This window comes from Gallus gallus, chromosome 9, assembly GCF_016699485.2.
Source record: "Gallus gallus isolate bGalGal1 chromosome 9, bGalGal1.mat.broiler.GRCg7b, whole genome shotgun sequence".
Taxonomy (NCBI): domain Eukaryota; kingdom Metazoa; phylum Chordata; class Aves; order Galliformes; family Phasianidae; genus Gallus; species Gallus gallus.
This window is the reverse complement of record NC_052540.1, coordinates 11,915,480-11,934,690: the sequence shown is the minus strand read 5'-3', so window position 1 is coordinate 11,934,690 and position 19,211 is coordinate 11,915,480. Positions and strand designations below refer to the sequence as shown.

Genomic DNA, 19,211 nt, shown 5'->3' with positions numbered 1-19,211 from the left:
AGGAATCCCAATTAACTGGAATTACCACCCCAATTAAGCAGCAGTCCTTGCCATTAAGTATCATTAGGTTTAATTTGGTTCCCTGGGAAATGTCCCGATTAAGAGAATTTCATGATTAAGCACCTGTAATAAATGTTTTAGCTTACATATAAAATTATTTATTATTTCATATCTGATCTGGTCACTAACCTGAATAACAAGTAATACACAAGCTACTACTTCTGTCACTTTGTTTTATTAATTGCTTTGTGTATACTAACTTTTTATCATGACTTTGCAGAGTTTTGACAAGGAAATATTTATATTTTAGCATGGTGATTTTCTAAAAAATGCAGATGTATTTCTGTATGTATCACTGCTGTTTCTGTCTGTCTGGCAGCCTTACTAATATTTTGTCAGTATTTCAGCAAACCCCACGTGAACACTGATCACATTTTGAGGAAGCCTCCCATTTGCTGTATTCTAGAGGAAGCTTACTTAGCCAGCCTTAAGTTTCTGCTTAGAGGCTGAATAAAATTGCATGACCTGAAACAGGTACTGAAAACACCTCCAGTACCAAACTGTTCAAATGGCAATGCATCAGGTCTCTTCTTTCTAAAAATAAGAGGTGGCAGGTGATCTGTGTTACAGGAAGGATCTCTTGCCTGCAACTAATTTGGCATCTCCATTGTAGTTGCCAGGACAATGCAGATGTACTCAAAACATCTGTAAGTAGGGGATCAGACCAATCCAGCCACAGCAACCCAATGCTCTGCTTTGTTAATTCACTCTATTGCTCAGGAAGAAAAGCCCTCCAGAGGAATTAAACAATATAATGAGAAATGCAGTGGGTAATTGTGGGGGCTAGTACTGCAAATCTGAATGGACATGGGCTGTTGAGATGTGCGAAGTACAGACAGAAAACCAATGTTCTTTGCAGTGTACGATGGCAATTTCATCTTGTCACGCTGTCCAGTCTGTGAAATTTGATTTGAATTGTAGAAAGGACAATGCAGTTTCTAAAGAAAGATGGTATCATTGGAAAGTATGTATTGGTGGATCCCAGAATTTATTTATTTATTTAGGAAACACCTCTAGTTCACTGACCTTCCATTGAATACAAGACTTATTTCAAAGAGTATCTCAGTGGGGATTTTTGTCTTTATGACCAAGAGCAAATTTATGATGACTTCATAGTGATAATTATTGAATGGTCACAAAAGCACCTTACTTTTCTAAAGGAAGAGCTTAAATTTACTTTTTTTTTTAGCTGATTTTAAATTTACTCACATAAAAGAGAATATGTATGGGGAAAATCCATTAAAGAGTCAAGGGAAAGAAGTAAGGGAAAGGAAATGATTTCTCTGAGAGATTAAGCTGGAAAGGAATAGAATAGAACTGAATAAGGGACTCCTTTAATCAGTTCTCTAATGGGAATGTATGACCAAAGAATCCTTTTTCACATGTGTGAAAGATCAAGGGTTTTTAATCAGAAAATAATGATGGAAACATACATTAATTTGTAGGTTTTGAAGACACTGAAAAAAATGGAAGCGAGTACAAGTGTTTCATGGCATTATGTACACAAGGCTTAAACATCTTGAACTTGTGCCGTGTATGAGTGGTTCCTTAAGTGAACAGAATGCAATAAGGTCTTTTAGGAAGGCTGACGTACTTGGATGTAGTTATAAATATAAACAAATACCGATTTGGTCCCCCAAATGGTAAGGAAAACATACCAAAAATAAAATAAAAGGTTATAAATAGTTTTCAAACTGGGGTAGAGAGAGGTATTTCTCTCCGCCCCCTCACCCCCCTTTCTCCCTTCTTCTTGTCTCTCACCCCCTTTCATTCTCGCTTTCTCTCATTATTCTACTTCTCCCTCTTCTTATTTTTTCCCCTCAGACATATTCAACAGCAAAAATAATATGACAAATTTTGGCCCTTTCTTACAGATAATCCTGCATTTGCACTGGTCAGAGAGAAAATATTCAGATTCATAAATTGCTTAAACTAGGTTTTTCTTTTGATGTGTGCATAACTACCATAAATGTTAATGCTAGGTCTAGGCTTCAAAAGAAGAATATGCCCCTTGCTGGAGTTGAGACACAAGAAAATTTAGGAACTGAAAAAAACCATCTAGCTCAGCACTTCTGCTATTTATTTGGTTTTGGAGTTGTGAAGAGAGAATTAGATGCCTCCCCTCTATATTGTTTGGCCTAGTATTCCTGTATACTAAAATGCAGATAAGTATGTGAAATTATTTTTGTTATATCCTCTTGTTTTTATTAACTTCGGTATCCGTTTTTTTTTCTCCTCTCCAATTACGTGTAAAATGAAATAGGCCAATCCTTCTCCATTTGAATTTGTCTACCTTGCTCCCTTAACAGACTTTAAGGATGGATTACCAAAATTACCTGACCTTTTGTCTTCTAGTGTGCTGTGTGCTTGAAGTATGCTGATGTAAAATTAAGAAGAATTAATTGTAAAGTTTGGTAATGGCTTTAGGTTCTGTGAGCATGTGTGTCAATAACTGCAACGTAACTATGAACTTGGAAATGATTAGATCCCACAGCTTGAGTTTTCAGTAAACAAAACCTTTAAGCTAAATAATGTGTCCTTCCTCCTAGAGCCTGAATTAAGAGCCAAGTGAAGTACCATCCAGAGCAGTGAAAATATGTTTGGCAGCTATAGAGCAGTCAGCTGCACACACAGGGATGACAGTGTCAAAGGACAGCCTTTCATGAGGACCAGAAGGCCCTTAAGGTAAGATGAGCAACAGTCTGCTACTCAAGTGACAGCAATCTGTACATGTGGAAGGCACTTGTTCATTTTACTCTTCAGATACAGAAGTATCTACTGGGATTATCCAGTTGTGCTGCCAAAGTGTAAGGGAAAATGTTTTTGGTAGATGGGTGTGTTCTTCTGGTCTTCACCTTTATGAAAAGTAGAGGCTGGAAAACATCTGCAGACTGCACATTAAGAGGTATCACAAGTGTGCTTTTAGTACCACACGTGGGTAGGAATTGCTGAACGAGTTTTGAGAAGCAAGATTAAAACATCAGCAACTGCAAGTATGTAGACACCACTCAGTCTTGTGTAAAACAAAATGGAGAAAACTCCTCCATTCTCATTGCTAAAAATGACAGACTGGTTTTGCATTTGTGTATGTCTCCTGCAGGGATGCATGTTTTCTAGACCTGAGACAATTAGGTAATAAGCTGCTTCCAAAGAGTGATTTGCTAATTGTTTCTGACAGATTTGATCTTTCATAGTGTTTATCAACAGCAACTTCAAGCTATATAAATGAACTTGTAACGCTTTCAAAAAATACATTTGTTTTGTCATCTGATATGTACAGATGCTTCCTATTTACTGAACTCCTTAAGATACATTTTCATGATAACAAGAGGCTAAGCATTTGTTAAGTTTCCTTAGCTGGAGCCTTTGTCTTCCACTGATGCAAGAGATGTTCCATCTGCACAAGTAGATGCAAAGACTTGACATTTAAGTGGGATGTTTCAGACTTTTAAAGACAATGCTTAAGGGATAGGGCTTTGAGAGGAAGATGTCTCTGCCTGTAGCAGGGGGGTTGGAATTAGATGATCTTAAAGGTCCCTTCCAACACAAACCATTCTGTGATTCTATGTTGTCAAGTTGTCTAAGCCCACTGAAAACAAGTGAAATATTTTGCCAGGTGTTACCTGGTATTTCAGCCTGCAAACCCTACAAGGTGTTCTACAATTTCTAGTGAAATCTCTGATAGGGGAAACTTCATACATCCTAAGGAGATCTATTAAACAGAAAATTCAACAGAATTCTACATTCAGATATGAAGTCCAGCTGATTTCTGGGACCTCTGCTTGCACTGCAATTGAGAATTTACACATTTGCCATTAACCAAAAGAGAGAAAAAGATCATTTTGCTCATAAATAGACTTAGTGATCAAAAGAAGCATACCCAGGTCACAAATATTTTTTGCTAAATATTACATGTTAATGTACTCTTTGTTCTCTATTTTATTCTAACTGTTATAGTTTAATGGTCTCAGCAGCATGATGTTAAAATGCTTGCATGCATCTTTTCCCTCACAGATGAACTGATCTCAAATAGTCATTTGAATTATGAACAAGAAGTTTCTTTATTATTTTTGTTCTTTCACATGATCAGAAATCCTTTTGAGGAGAGAGCTGGTATCTGTGGAAGGCATTTCACTTCTTAACAGATTGTGGGTTAAAGGAGTTGCTTGGACAATACAAATAAGTAGTCATTTATTATATGCAAATATAACAGGTTGACATAAAACCCATGACTTCAGTCAACTAGAAAATAATACTATAACAGAGATATGTTTTTGAAGTTGCTGTTTAGCTTCCTATAAGGGGAGAAAATCTCATGTAGCTCAGATGGGCTTATTTGAAAGCAAAGCTTTTGATGTTATAATGTGCAGTCTAAATTCATTAATCCCTCTGTTAAAAAAAAAAAAAAAGTCTCTTAAATGAGTAATAAACATAATAATGAAAATAACTGCCAGGAAGAACATGAGTTACATCACACTTAGTGTTCCAGCTAAAGATGAAAATGAACTTTGGAAACACAGGTTACGCTAAGTGAATTTAATTTGTGTTTTGATACAGAATGTTTAAACATGTTGTTATTTCTGGCAGCAGGGCTGATAGCTATTAAATGAGAACATCTAAGAACATCAAAGGAACTGGACCTTTTATACTCTTCAGCACCCCCTTGGAGATGTTTATCTGGGCTGTTATCTGGATCCCATACAAGCATCGAACAATGTGCCAGTCTCACCAAGTTACTCTCTTTTCCCAAAAGTTCTGACGCATGCATTTCCTGCGCAAATGTTCCATATTTTAGAGTTCACTACAAGTGCACAAATAAAAGTAGTTTGTACTAACAGGGTTGACTGTAGATACTTGAAGATTTTCTTCTATAAAGTATTTGAAATAGAAAAGAAAACTTCCTTCTGTTTGACTCAAACTAAGTTTCCAGATGTCAGGGTCAAAGGTTGGAGATAAAAGTATCAGGTTTTGGCCTACTCTAACTAGACTCGAGGTCCAAATGTGTGAGATCTTCCCTAGAGGGGGTTTCCTTTTGTACTGGTTTGGTTTTCTTCTTTAGCCTCTCCCAGTAAGAGGTCCCATTCCATGCTGCTGAATTATGATACTTCATCTCAATCGTTAAATAGTAAATACAAGTTTTAAGTGTCTTAACACTTGGCTGCGAGTCAAGCCTTTTAAAATATCTCTGTTTAAAACTTTTCCATTTTTTAAGGCTGTTAATTCTTTTCTTCCTGGGGTTGTGGTGACTGTGCGTGGGTCCTCTCAGCTGACATTGTGAGATTCCTGCTCCAACTAATGCCAACAGTGTGCAGTAAAATGAGGGGCCTTACCATTTACACAGAGCTTCAGAAGATGTATAAATGCTAAAAGGTATTACCATTCTCTTCCCTTGGCTTTTTTTTTTTACTGCAGCTGAAAAATCTTTGACTGTCTGAGGAAAAAAAGATACAACACAACAAACAGAAAAGCCTAGAAAGTGGTTGAGTCTGCTACTTATTGATATAAATATTAAGGTTTAAAGCAAAAAAAAAAAAAAAAAAAGGAAGGCTGTGAGGAATAACTGTAATTGTTCACGTTTAAGTCATCCCTGGTCACAAGGTCAGTTCTTTGGCTAAACTCTGAACATCTACGTGTGTGAAGAATGCATCCCTGTGGTCATGGTGGGACTGTGAAGACAAGTGACCATGGAAGCATTCTTCCTGTGCTTGCTCTCCATTGCAAAAAAGGTGCCGCTTGATTAGCAATCATGACCTCTATAGTTATTCTCCTCTGTGCTTCCCTAGGCATCTGCATTCCCATGTGGTACGCAAATGTGTATGCTCCCCATGCCTTCCCAAGCAGTGCTCTCCTGTTTCTATGCATGGAAGCATGCCAATTCATCTGCATTTTGGCAAAGGCAGAACAGAATTTGAGAAGTGACCAGAGCCATGTCGTTTGGAGAGATCAGATTATTCAGGAAAGTAAGACTTGAAGTGGCTGCAGAGCAGTGTTTTGCTCTTGTGACCTCTGCTGAATTCCTCCATTATACAAAGCAGGAAACAAAAGCAGATCCTCCCCAGGTATTAAAGGAATAACTAATAAAACCACTAAGGATACCTGAACTGACACTTGCCAATGGATAACTATGGTAAGGCAGTAAAGGCACATGTTGTAACCTAGAGCCATTGTTCACTTTGGAAGAAATGTGCCTACTTCTTCTTGCATTAAAGCTCTTAAAGATATCACAAAATGCAGAGACAAAAAACATCCTGCAAGTTGCTGTGTTTTGTCCCTTGCCAATAATGAGTTTTCACCATGTGTGTTATTAGATACTTTTTAAGCAATTCAGACAATAGGAACTCAACTACTTCCTTTGGGTTGCAATGCTATGGGCAGTCTGAAAAGTGCTTACTTATCTACAACAGCACAACTAGGGATTCCAGTGGCACGTATGTTTGTAAATTCCCAGAGGAAAGAGGCAGCAGGAGAGTCTGCATATTATGGCTCTGTAGAAAAAATGCTTTTTTTTTGGTAAGCTGTCAAGAAGGACCTTGCATGAGGGCTGTGGGCACAGCAAGGCAAATGAACAATGAAATCAGTGGTGGAAACAGCTGCTGACAGAACGTTTTGGGAATCTTTAGAAATGGTAGATCTGCTGTAGGCTCATGGCAGCAATAATTAACAACTTGGTGTAGTTGTAGGACTTCCTGTGGATAGGGGACTGTCACAGTGGGACCGTGATAAAGACAAGCTCAAAGAGGCATGAAAAGGCCAGACATATAGGAATGAGAAAAATCTCCATAGTAAAATCCTGGGGTCAGGATGTGCTGGAGTCTTGCTGGTAGTAAAGCAGCAGTAGTTGTGGGCTGGGGCAGAGAAGAAAGTCTGGGATGGATGAGACACAGGCAAGAAAGAAGGAAGGCAGTTTTACAGTGAGGCTTAGCAATATCTGACAATTCTGTACTTGCATTAAGATTTGTAAACAGTATTATTCTAAGTTATTTTGATATTGCCAGAGCAGAGAGAAGAGAGTTCTTGTCTGTTTTGCTGTGTTGCAAATGCACTAATCATTCTTGTGTGTTATATATATAATAATGTTATTATTAGAGTGTTAATTTTGATGAAGTAGCACACATTTAATTATTTTTGCAGCTCTTATTCTATATTTTGCTTTTTTTTATTCAGGCATTCTTTTGCTTCAGATTTCTTTTCTGCTGGTTCATTTTGTTTTGGTTTCAAGTGAGCCCACGGTATACTACTTAGTCTCATTTGTGCACCTGTGATGCATTCACTGGATTTTATTTCTCTTAATTCAGTTATCCTGACTTATTTTATCCCTGTTTGTTCTGAAATTAAATAACTTAATACTAATTAATTATGCCTTTCAACTACTTAACTGACCAACGCTTTAGGATAAAATGTTGTCTTGACCTTTCAAATCCCAGAAGTCAGATCTGGTGGGAGATTTGTGAAGTCAAATAACTTGCAGTGAAAAACTGTGTGGTCTCCTTCGTATGTTCAACATTATGCTTATGAATGATTTAAGGAAGAAATCAGAGAACTCAGAAGTTTGTGAATTAAGGCACAGTCTTCCTGGATCTCAGCTAAGAGAGCAGTTCATTGCAATGCTGCTTGCTGCTGTTCACTCAAGTTAAACCAAACTTTACACCCTTCTAGTTAATGAGGTCAAACATCCATAAACTTCCAAGAATATTTTAATAATTATCCTGGAGTTTTGGAACTGTTAGTTCTTGATTCCTTCCAGGGCCCACTTGACTTAAATTATTTTGAAAGGCAATGTCTATTTTTCTATTAGGTTTAATAAACTGTCCCTTTTCATATTTTTCTGTTCTCAGGTCTGCTTTCAGTCTGTTACTAAACACCAAGGCTAATATTCTTCTCCTAATGTGACCTTGCTGGGGCAGAGATTTCAAAACAAGCAGCCTCTGACAACTACCTGACAATGCAGGATGAATAGAAGACACCAGGAAACTCAAGACATCTGAAATGCTTCGGACTGCACAGTGCCAAAGACAAGTTGTGTGATAGGTAAGAGTGTAGCTCCCTTATACGTATGGAAGAGATTTGCTGGGCAGTTGGACAGGAGCTTGCCTTGTGTGTAGCTGGGCCAGGGGCAGCGAGGGAACAGGATGAAAAGCCAAAGCGTTACACAGAGAGCCACTGCTAATGTTGCTCAGGAACATAGCAAAGGCAGAGAGAGAGCAAAAAAGCGGGTGTGAGTTGAACTGATCGCTGGTAAATAATAGCTCCATCTATGAACAAAGAAAACATTTGCTGTTAGATTCCTGCTCTGCTTACTCTCTGTGTCAGGGATTGGAGGTGATGGAATTTACCTAACTGTCTTGGTTTTGCATTTGGTGTTTGGCACAGCTACATTTTGAGCGCTTCAAGTGAAGTACTGTGCTGGTTTTCTTTCTAGTTACATTTACATATTGCAGAGAAAGTGTGCTATTGTTTTTCCTTCTTGTCTCTTCCTTATTGCATCCTTTATTTCTAATCGAAGTTGAATTGGTGAAACATTAAAAAACTGGGTTAGGGTCATATGCTGACAAAAAGGCAGACTGCACTTGGTAACTGATATCACTAAATTACAAGGGGAAAAGAACCATTCAGCTCAGTATGTGCATATATGTATAAGATTGTGCCAGTAACTTGTTATTTTATTTAAAGATCAGTTCTGTTCTTTTATTTCCTCTGTCTCACCTTTTGTATGTAGCTTTAAAGTATGTTAAATGTAATTGAATATGGTGGCTATAAGAGAGCCATTGAATAAAAGAAAACCTGCTGTTTGATCATCTCAAATAGAATAAGGGAAGGCAAAGTCTTTCTGCAGATGTGTTTTTGCTTTTAAAGCCACATATTTCCCTAGTTTGTTTTTAAAAGAAAGGCACAGACTGTTCCAGATTTGGAAATAAATCATCAGGTCACCTGAAACAACAAAAAATGAAAAACAAAAAACTCTCTCAGCTCTTGCTTCTTTTCACAAACTGGACCAAATTAATTGCACTTGCAGGAACATGACCATTATGACTGTATGTTTTAATAGCACTATGACTGAGCAGGCGTATGTTTGATTATATTTGAAGAGGCTTTATAGAGTCTATCTGGAGATCTGAAGGTTATTAATCACAGTAATTTGTCATTTATATCTGAATTTGGGCTGTAGTTCTACTGTTCCAACTTTGAAATCCTGGACGATGAGCTGCTTCAGATTTTACCTCCTTACTGGCTTGTAATGTTTTAATAACTCACTGTAATTGTTGAAGGACTGTGGTAGTGGCCAGAGAGGTTGTCACTGGCAGCAAATGCTGTTTGTGATCATCTTGGTGCACAGTACATGCAGGAGCCATTTACCTCGTGCAGTATGTCCTCATTGGGCTAAATCTGTTAAAACCTCGAAGAGCATGGTCTCCAAGTCCTTTTCTGCCAACTTCAATTCTTCCACACTTGTCAGTGTTCAGTATCAATCAAGTATAATGTCAGTGTCAGGACTGCTCAGGACATTGGGCAAACAGGGAAAAAATACTGCCAGAAGAGTTTTCAGGATTTAAAATTTGACAGTGCTGCGTCTGTGAATCACAATGAATACCTATTTAGGAATTAATTACCAGCACTGAATTCTATACCTTAAATGATTGAAACAATTTGCTCCAGCTTTCTCAAAACCATGCCCTAGAATTTGGCCTGCTGTCTCCATTAGAGCTTAAGCAAAGACACCTGAATTTTAATGACAAACTTCTAATGGTAAGGAAATTGTCCAGCTGTATGACAAATAAGGCTTCTGTAGCTTCAGCAATGCAATGACTCCTATAAAATAACTTCTACTGCTGTCTACAAACTTTTCTTCCTGAGCTCCCATAAACTGTGGGTAAAATCCTGATTCCACTGGAGATCTGTAAAGACAGACATGAATTGGAGATGTCACCTTGTGATCCTGATTTGTATTAATCATCTCTTCAGCTCCTTCAATCTCTCAGTGGTAGCAGACTTCCGAGCCCCTTCTTAGAGTTTGCCGTGCTCCTTTTAGGGCATGATAACAAAATATTTGTTAGGTTTTATACATTTTGTTGACAACTACTGCTGATGCTTGAACAGAAAACGTTGTGAATCTGAGATGGTTGTATTTGCACATGCTTTGTAAGTGTATATATGGGGAGTGGGTGGATGCCCAAGAAGGTGGTAGAGTCACCATCCCTGGAGGTTTTCAAGAACCATGTAGATGTGGAACTGAGGGACATAGTTTAGTGGTATGGTGGTGATCAGACTAGGTAATCTTATTAGTCTTTCAAATCTTTATGATTCTATGATATAACTGTGCAATATTTGATGGACAGGAGCTCAAAGAACCCAGCAGTGATTCAGCCTTTTCTGTGTGTGCTGCTGTCACCCCTTCACAACTCCTCTGTGTCCTCAGTTAATCTGTGCCATAAGTACATGTATGAGAGTACATATTTCAGAAAATTGAATTAATTTAAAATTTATCACAAAAGTCAGATGGAGCTAATTGAAGGAAAACAGTAAAAATGTATTTGTATCTTTATTTTAGCTGTATTTACCAGTAAATGGAATCAAGCTATTTCACTTAATAATTTTCTGCTCGATAATATAGAGTATCAATGCAAATAAACTCAATGGGTGACTTTAGGCTTGTGTAAATGGGTACTTTCCAGAGCTCTGTGATAATTATTTTCATAATTTATATATATTTTCCCTTGACATTAAGTAATTTTAAACATAGCCTTTAACTGAATTTTTAAATTAGTATGGGTTATACTTTAATTTCATTAATGATCCTGATAGTTTCTGAGTGATCCCATTATATTAATCCTTCTATAACACTGAGTTATTTACTCTTTATTTCTGTAATTTTCTCTGAATATTATTATTCCTTATTCATTCACAGCATCTGACTGATTCTGCTGATGCATTAAAGAAACAAAAAGAAAATTAAATTGCTGCCCATTTCAGGCAAAGAAAATGCTCTCACAAATGGGTCTGTAGCTAAAGGAGATGTCGAGCAAAAAGTTGTGAAAACAAACAAAATCCTTTTTATGCTGAGTAAAGTCTACAAGCTATATGTGAAAATAAAATGCTATAGTTACAGTTTTACAGCTCCCAAATGCTGAAGTAAATTAACAACCCATTGGCTTAAATCTGAAATGACTTTTTAAACTCTTTATAAAAGGATCTCTGCAGGTTTTAGCAGTGTTTACAATTTACCACCAGCTACTTGAGTGTATAAAATAACAGAAAATTTAAAGGAAACATTGTACATGGAGTTTTTACATCTAAATGCTGGCCAGCTTCAATGAGTCTGGAAATGTAGCTGTAGTTTAAAACCCTTGTGGTTCATAATGTGTATTCCTCTTCAAAATAATTTATGTGACACATTCCTAAGTGCTGGATGTTCTTAGGAAAAAAGCTAAATACACTGAAGACAGCACAAGATTGGGCGACCAAAATAAATAAATAAAACAATTATTTACATTATTTTTCCTAACAGAAAGAATAATTTCTTCACTGTGTGCTGCTGCTTGAAGTAATGTGTGCATTACTTTAGAATATATGCCCATAGATTGCTGAGAATAGCAAGCTCTGTGATGGTGAAAAGGGCAGGGAAGATTTACCTGGGGAAGATTCATAAGGACTGCGATGGGAAAGAATTGATCCTATGGATGTTTTGGTGTTTGTCTTACATTGCAAATACAGTCCGGCTCACAGCTTTGCCAGCTCAGGCATGAGGTATCCTTCAAGGACTTATTTCCCAAGGAAGCGTTTTCTCTCTCCACTTCAGCAGTGGCCATGTATGTGTTACGGCCCATTTTCAATCTTGATATTTGCTCTCTGGTTGTCATCTGCACTCTACATGGTTTCTACATAGGAAATGAAACTATTAAGTTCTGGAAAGCAGGCAATAACTGCAGTCTAGTGTTGCTGTGGCAAGTATTGGCTTTTGGGTGATAACAGCACAGTGACTCAAATTAAATAGGCTGTCTTATCCTTCACAGTCCAATTACTGCAGTCCTACACAAAGTATTGGACCGTATTCTTCAAGGTTACACTATATGTAGAGCTGATATGGTCTTACATGATTGTCTAAAGATAATATACAGCTCACTGTAAAAATCTAGCTGCAAAGCAGCATCCAGGAGTACACCACTAGCTTGTTGGCTCTTTTCACTTGCACTGAGTTTTGAAGTTTTTTAATGATAATAAAAGTGAAAATGACTCCATCTGTTAAGAGGAATGTTTACTCTTCTGTACTAGGAAGCTTGCATCTCTCTGCTGCTTATTGTCAGTTTTACTTTGTCAGTTTTACATCAAGCAGCAGGAAAAAGGAAGCATAAAAATCAAAATGAGCCGAAAAATACCTTTCAAGCTGATTTACGGAATACAATATATTACTGAAAAGGATCTGCTTCCTTTGATGTTATCCAACCTTCCATACAGTGCATAGTTTATGGGTACGAGTGGTAGGTGATTCTCAGAAAAATGCATGCTCTCCGAACAATAACAATTTGAATAGATTAATTCCGAATGCTCTAATAGTCCCTCTATATATTGTATTAGAATATTGGTAGAGAAATCAAAAAGAAAGTGAACGGTCTCGGAGGTATCTGAATTTCGTGCTTTGCATTTTAGGCTGATGCTGTCACCAAAATTGAGATAACACAGTTTGCAAAACAGCTAAGAAAAATGCCCTTGAAAATCAGACAAGGTCAAAGACCTATGCAGTTCAGGCCTTGATTTCTGCAGGAGGGCTCCAGCTAGTTGCTCAGTTTTCCTGCAACATAATCCCTGTTATTTGCAAAGAACCTAAACTGTAGAGAAGTAAGGACAATCTTCTACTGCCTTGTTTCTTTCCTTTTTCCCTGTGGCTTTTGGACCATGTGGTTTCCCTTTACAAAAAAAATAGTGGAGGTGGGACTCTGAGCAGCTGTCCTTTCTTTAGGATGAGGTTCACCTCTTCCCCTCCTGTTCTGTGTCCTGCTATCCTTCAAAGTGAAGAAGTGGTATCTCTGAAGTCTTTGTCGTTTAGCAGCTGTGGGAATTGAATTTGTTTTGCCTTGAGTCACAGAGAGCCCTTCTCACCCCAATAGTTAACACTGCATAATTGTTAGGGTCTGTGCCCACCCCAACACGCCCAAGGAAGGGCAGTTGACGCCAACACACAGAATGAGCGCAAGAAGCTCTGTGAAATGCAGGACATCAGTGTGTGCTTTGCTGTGGAATCACTCATGCATGATGTGGGATTCAGGTTTTCATCATGTGGTGGTGGCTGCACTCTGGTTTTGGAGGGAGTGGTGGCCACACAGCCAGAGCACAGGGAGCTGAACATCCTGGTTTCTATGTGTCCTGTACTACTGCTGCCACCTTCATGTGGTGAGATACCCTGGGGACGTAGAGCCATGTTCAGCCCTGGAACTGAGCCCTCAGTAACACTGAAGATACATGCAAAAATCTGCATAGTGGAGACAAGCTTCAAATGTATTCTGTTCTAGTTTTTCTGGAGCCTAGCATAGTACATAATCCAACCATTAGTCAGATTGTGTTTTGTGCCTTGTCTAGTTCCTACTGTGAGTGTGAGGCTTTTATTTGCTACATTTTCACTACTGAATTACCAAGTATCCATTTCCTAGGCGATGCATAGAAAGACCAGGATGTCTTGATGCTATCATCTTTAGTCTTACTCTTTCCCTTTGCTTTTGCTTTCAGTTTACACAGTTTCCTCTCACAAAGGATGTTCAGAATGTAACCAGCCCAGAAACAACAAAAGAAGTTCTAATTCAGCTGTATTGATTAACATTTTCTGTTCTGTGTTGACTTTCATCCTCTTCCTTGTGTTAGGTTTCATGTATCAGGCCAATCTTAGTAAGCTATTAGTCAAAAGTAGATTTAGTCCTACTGGTATTGATAAAAATTAGTTTAATAATTAGTGACTTTGGATTTCACACATGCATCACTGCATGCAGGATAAGGCTGCCATGTAGTGCACTTGTTGGAGCAATGGATTGTCTCCTTTCTACTGTTTGCTGCATGGAGAATACTAGAGCTCTGACCCATGCCCTTATTATTTATTTAAAAAATGTTAAAAAAACAAAACAAAACAAAACAACAACAACCAAACAAAAACAAAACATTATGGAAACTGCGTGTGGATGTTACCAGACAGAACAGAAGTGAATACAATGTCTGAATCTGTTTTGGAGAAGTTTCAGAATGCTTGTAGGGTTTTTTGTTTGGTTGATTGCTGTGTTGGGTTTGTTGGCTTGTTTTTATAGATTTATGCTGTCAGCTGCTAATACAGCATTTGAAGTTATCATTATGCACAGCACAGTTTGGAAAAGGCTAGTTAATGAAGTAAGCAATCTGCTGATGGATATTTGAAAAGAAAGTAAAAGTCTTTTTTTGTCTTTGAGCTATATCTATGATCTGAAAGGCATTTGGGAGCTAGAAAGGTACCTGAAATCCAATGGGTATAAGAAGAATTACTGAGTTCTCAGCATTGGTCCTGTCTCAGGTTAGTTTATTATATTTGAAGTTTAGAATTTAAACAATACATTATCATATTTTGATGATTCCCACAGAAGAATGAAAATAAAAAGTGCTTAAAAACAAACGTATACTTACATTTTGGCAGGTAAGTCCTTCTTAGTTAACACTTCACAGAAATTACTTGTATGTACTTGACAACAGCATACATTTTTCATAAATCTGTTTCTTGTGTTCTCAGGCAAAATATAAGGAAAGAACAGCAAAAAGGAATATGACAAAGATGACATCTTGGCAAATTCACTGAACTTATTATCATTTACAGTGGGGGGGGGGAAAAATATGAACCAAACATAACTTTTGGTCATTCTTTATTCCTCTTTTTCCTAATTCTGAGGAATTGGGCTAAATCTGAATTTTTTTTTTTTCCATTCAATGCATGGAAAAGGTATATCATCCTATCTGCTAACTTACTGCCTCTTTTCCAAGTTCCTTTTATCTGTAAGGTAAGTGATAGCAGTCACCCACCCTGATGCCTTTCTGTAACCAGAAATATTTGTAATGGGTCTTCCAACCTCCCCGTCATAAATCATACTACTGCTTGCTCATGTTTTATTTTATAGTATTAAATTCAGAGTATCTGGCCCTTGCTTTTAAGGCCTTACTATAAGTTCATTTATGGGTGTTCATGCAGATTCCTTTACCATGCTATGAGGATAATCATGTGGGTGTAATTAGTGCACTGACATGAGGATGGAAGTTCATTTTGTTTTACTGTGGTCTCATTTATAAGTAAAGCATTATCCAAAGTGCTGTGCAATGACCTCTTCTGCTGTTGTCCAAGAAGCAGTGCTCCAATTCAAATCCTCAGCAGGGAGCACTTCCTCAACCTACTTAAGGGGAAAGCATCTGCTCTTAGAAGTCCAGGATCTCAGAAGTCTAGGATCTAGGCTATGAGAGTGAGGAACAACTACTAAGAGATCTCAGGGACAGGATAAAAAGGATAAAAGACAGATAATGCTATGTGCAGGTCTTATAATTTCACATGCTAGAACACAGTGTTGTGAAGTATGCAGAAGGATTATCGTGCTGCCGTGAGGATGACCTCCTTGCTTCTTAGTTTGGAAAGGCCTTTACATTTCCAACCTCTTTCTGTAATGATGTCCAGCTGTGAATTTAAGTTGCATATTTTTATAAACAGACAGTATAAACAGTGCCATGTATCAAAACTTCAGTTGTTCAAATCTTACCAGTGCATATTATGCAGCCAGTGAGCACTGCACATCAGAAAACAATTTCCACTGATCTGTTGCATTTAGGGTATTCACAGTCTTTGTTGAGTTCATCCTGTCTGTAGTCTAACTTTCTGTAGCACAAAATTTACATGGTGTGTAGGCACTTCAAAAATAACAACTAAATTTGTTTTGGTTTTGTTTTATTTAAAAGCTATTTCAAATTGCCCAGGCATATTTTTGTCCCATATCACCAGCAGGACTCTTAAGCTCAGAATATATTATTGGTTTCTTGATGTGTTATGTGTTATCTGACATCTGCTTTCTTTGTCATGCCAAATCCTCCAAGCAATATCTCGAAAGACCTGAAAGATATTTTAAGTAGTAAACATCTTCTGGCAACAATACTTAATTTCATCACTACTCTTAAAATTTTTGTCTGCATGTTAATTGCCTTCTGAGTTTCCATACGGTCTCTCCATTGGTATTTAGGATTTTTTTCTCTTTTTACTAGGCACATCATGTAGCTGATGCCATAACTTTTAGAAAGATAGTTATAAAAAGATAATAATCTTTGTGATTTCCTTTCCCTTATTTCCTTCAGGCCAACCTCCTGAATAGAAGAAAAACTAAATTGTTGATGCATGAGAAAACAAATACAGTGCTTTTATATGTACTGTAGTTTACATTTTTCTCTACAGCACTTCCTTTAAAATGTTATTGCAGTTATCCAAATTACGTAATTGCTGTCTGACCAGCAAAAAAACAATAACAACAACAACAAAAAAAGAGTTCAACAAAAAAAACCCTTCAGCAATTCTCTAAAGACTGTGTTGGACTGTGATGTTATTTTATCTAGCTCTGACCTTAACCTGAGACTGAAGATTATCTACAGGCAGAAAGAGACTCAGTGCTGTCTGTTTCCAGCAGTAATAAACTTTGGTATGTCTCTGCTAAGGTTTTAAGATTTTTCTATAGAACTTGACTGAATGTCAGTCCAGGATCTCAGTTTTCCCGTTCATAAACCGCGTTAGTCACTGGATTTGAGATCTGCAGATGCCATGAGCCTGCAAAAGGTATCAAGCATCATGGTCCCATGGTCCTTGTGTTCATTTCAGTGCTGAAAGGATCTTCTCCCACCCTTTGCTTATGAGTACTCAACTATACAAGCCTGCAGGGAAGCACAAAGAAAAAGAAACCCTTTTCTCCTTCTCGACAGTACAATTTTTTTTCTGCCTGTATGGAATTAAGGCTCACAGGCAGACTTATTGGATCTAGCTCTGGAGTCCTTCTCACACCAGAACAGAAAAGTACAGATGCCTTGAATGGTGGACCTCTTTCAGCTGTCTGTAAGCAGTCTTGCTGCCTGATACTGGGCCAGCTGAACAAGAAAGACTGAGTTAATGAAAATGAGGTGGCTGATTTACTTGCTTGCCTTTTGTTTCAGCTTCCTGGAAGGCCCTGGGTTGTATCAGATGCCAGCATTTTTCTGTATTGGATTTACTTTTAGCATGTCACAGAAAAGGCAAGGGCTAAAAATAAATATCTAGATGTAGCTATGTGATCTTTGTGGAAGAACCAAGAGACCTGGACCTGTGCTTTAGATAACCAGAGGTGGTGGAGATAGGAAGGAAAGGAACAAGCATGACATGTTTTTACTGTGTCTGTCTGCTGGGCACACTGTTGAGCTCAATGCCATGCTAAAATGACTGGTTTTCAGCCTGCTCTGGGCAGAACATGGTCTACTCCAAAAATACCTTACAGACACATACCTTGAAGTTTAAGAAGCCAAAAATCCATTCCTATGAATTACACTTTGATATTTTCCCTTTCAAGTTGCCAAAAATTCAAACAACTCCAGAATCCATGTGTGAGATTCTTCCAGAGTATCATTTTTAATTTTTCTGGATTTGTACGCTGCTTTATTGAAAAATAGGGAAAAGGAGAAGTAGGAGTTTCGGGAAGGAGTGATACCCCCTTGAAAGCCATAGAGAAAACTATTGGTAAATCTGAACACCCCACTTAATAGTGCGAGCTTGTTTCCGAGCTAATGGACAAAATGAGCCCAGCTGTCCCCTCTGGGGAATTATAGGCTGCAAAGCAAAAACGGGCTGTGTGGTGATGTGTGTGCTGGAATCTGGGGTGGTGAGAAAAGAGAGAGATGCCTTGTTTAATCAACATATGCTAAAAGTGTGAAAGCTGCGTTAATTTGGTGTTTTAAGTCTTATTCACCTCTCCATTTCACAAATTGTCTCTTTCATATGGATATAGAGTTGACCTTGTAGGCTTTTAGGCTTCGGGTGGACAGGGTCATTCAGGGCCCAAGCCACCGCTCAACCTCCCCCACACATACCCCAGTTATATCTTTTTACTATCTCTGCTGGACACCGCACCTTTCTGTAATTATAAATGTCTGCTTTCTGTCACTTCAAAGGTTTCCCAGCACTGGGAGTCCTTCTTCAAAGACTTTACATCGCTGAAGAACCTCTGTCATTGACAGGAGGTCCGTCTTTGAAGTTTTTCATGCCATTTATTGATTTCCCCTTTTTAGGATGTTCATATTAGAAAATATTTCACTGTGTTTGAAAAAATCTGTATATTTTTATGTTGTTGAGGGGCTGCCTCTTTGAAGAAACAACACTGTTGCTGCAGTGCCTCCGTATGAAGAAATCTGATAGTGTGTCTGCTGTATGCTTTGTGTTCCTTCAAGATCTCCTTTTTAGAAAATTCCTGTCTTTGTTTCTTTTCTACGTGTAGGTGCTGTCTAGGTATTAGGTAAGGGAGTTTGACACAAACTTATGTGAATAGACTTAATTTATGTTCTATACATGCACTTCAAAAATTTTGTATGCTTAATAACCTATTGAATTAGCAAAGAAAAAGTGAAAATAATAACTTCTGTTTGAGCAAATGAAAACAGTGTATGCATAATTAAGTGACAACTCTGGAAATGTCTCCAAAAATTAAGCAAGTTTGAACATTTCAAAGGGGTGATGCCCCAAACCAGTTGCAACTTTGTTCATTTCAACCTTTGACACTGTGAATGTTTCCAAGGACTTGTCTTCTGAACATGTTTACCTTGTGAGGTGGCTTCCTGGGTAAGTTCACATTGCTCGTATATTCTTAAGAGGAAACTTTTGACCTTGGTTTACTTCAAAGATCTAATAGTTTCTCTTCTCTTCCACACCCCATCCCCCATTTTGTCATCTCCCCTTTCTTTGTGCATAAGTTAATACAGGCCTTTTGTTCTTCAGTATCAAAAGTTATGGAGTATTGTCTTATTCTTTGTATGCCCTAAAAAATCATCATCTGTTCTGATCCATTGCAGAACAGTGATAAGCTCTGCTTGGAGTATGTATACGACTGTATGGAATGTTCTTGAATAGACATAGTATGTGTTAGAGCAGAAAAGCATTTTATCCTAGT

The 19,211-nt window shown here is 37.9% G+C and overlaps 1 long non-coding RNA gene across 1 annotated transcript in view; it reads left to right on the top strand.

Moving 5' to 3' along the window:
* The window catches only part of LOC121111543, a 151,395-nt gene that overhangs the window by 118,904 nt on the left and 13,280 nt on the right, over positions 1–19,211 (top strand). The window contains exons 3-4 of the long non-coding RNA XR_005862121.2: positions 2,610–2,745; positions 7,896–8,088. This is a non-coding gene — a long non-coding RNA (uncharacterized LOC121111543). The remainder of the gene's footprint in view (positions 1–2,609; positions 2,746–7,895; positions 8,089–19,211) is intronic.